Below are 1,526 nucleotides of genomic sequence, written 5' to 3'. Positions count from 1 at the left end.
CTCTTTTGTGCCTCTCAGGCTTCTCAGCCCAAGTAGTTGCATAGAACCATAGAATTGTCAGGGTTGGAAGAGACCTTAAAGATCATCTAGTTCCAACCCCCTGCCCTGGGCAGGGACATGCCCCACTAGATCAGGCTGCTCAGAGCCCCATCCAGCCTGGCCTTAAAAACTCCCAGGGATGGGGCTGCCACCCCCTCTCTGGGCAACCTGTGCCAGGGTCTCACCACCCTCATGGGGAAGAACTTCTTCGATGGGTCTGAATCCACCTATCTCTAGTTTTAATCCATCTGAGTTTATATTTAGTTTTTTGTGGTCCCCACTTGCAGTCTGTCAGATGTGGAATTCTACCTTGATCAGACACTGAACGGGTAAATGCTGCCATACAGTGTAGACCTGCTACAAAACACTTAGTACACTGCTAAAGCAGCGACCGATTTATCCAAGCATATCCAACCATAATTCAACTGTTGCTAGAAACTGAAAGTTTGAGTGCATTTTATCTGTCTCCATAAAACCCTTACATGGAAATAACAAAAAAATAATTGAGGAAAGAAAACCCAACAAAGATAAAAACCCAAACAACAAAAACCAGAGCATAAAAATCATCAAAGCCTTCAACATTTTATTTTTTTTTTAGAATTGGATAGCTCTGTTATGTAACACTGTATCTCGGTTTGTGGCCAGGCTCTGTCAACACCCAGCTTGGGGCACGGATGCTGTGTGGATTTCCCACTCTCCTGACACATTGTGGACGCCCTCTCAGGAGGGTACAACTTAAGTTCCTTCCCACAGGCACAAGCAGGTGTCTGACCTATAAATTTCCTATTTAGAAACTTGTGAAAGCATTGAATATTCTGATTTAAACCCTTGACAAGTTAATCGGTTCTTTGAGATAAAGCTTTTTAAAAAGCTTAAACATTTTAAACAACCTGTATCTATGCAGTGTCTCAGCTCAAACATAGAATCATAGAATGTGTTGGTCATTTAGTCCCAGCCCCTGCAATGAGCAAGGACATAGATTCACACAATGCTCGGGGTTGGAAGGGACCTCTAGAGATTATCTAGTCCAACTGCCCTGCCAAAGCAGGATCCCCTAGAGCAGCCACACAGGAACGTATCCAGGGGGGCTTTGAAAGTGTCCAGAAAAGGAGACATCTTTAACTGGATCAGGATGCTCAGAGCCCCATCCAGCCTGACCTTGAATGCCTCCAGGGATGGGGCCTCCACCTCTTCTCTGAACAACCTGTGCCAGTGTTTCACCACCCTCATAGTACAGAACTTCTTTGTGATATCTAGTCTAAATCTACACGTTTTTCATTTTGCAAGCAAGCTCAGATATTCCTGCCCAGAGGCATCTCCTCGCGTTGCAGGTGAGTGGAACTGTTCTCCAGGCTCCGCTCACTACAGCTCCTCAGAAACTGGGCTCACCAGGTCGGAGCCTGCTCTGCCAACTGAATCTCACTTGCAGGTGAATGAGTTTGGACACAGCCCTGCTGTAACCCGGCCGAGTTACCGCGGAGGCTGAG

Source organism: Apaloderma vittatum, unplaced genomic scaffold, assembly GCF_000703405.1.
Source record: "Apaloderma vittatum isolate BGI_N311 unplaced genomic scaffold, ASM70340v1 scaffold4339, whole genome shotgun sequence".
NCBI lineage: Eukaryota > Metazoa > Chordata > Aves > Trogoniformes > Trogonidae > Apaloderma > Apaloderma vittatum.
This window is presented reverse-complemented; position numbering follows the sequence as displayed.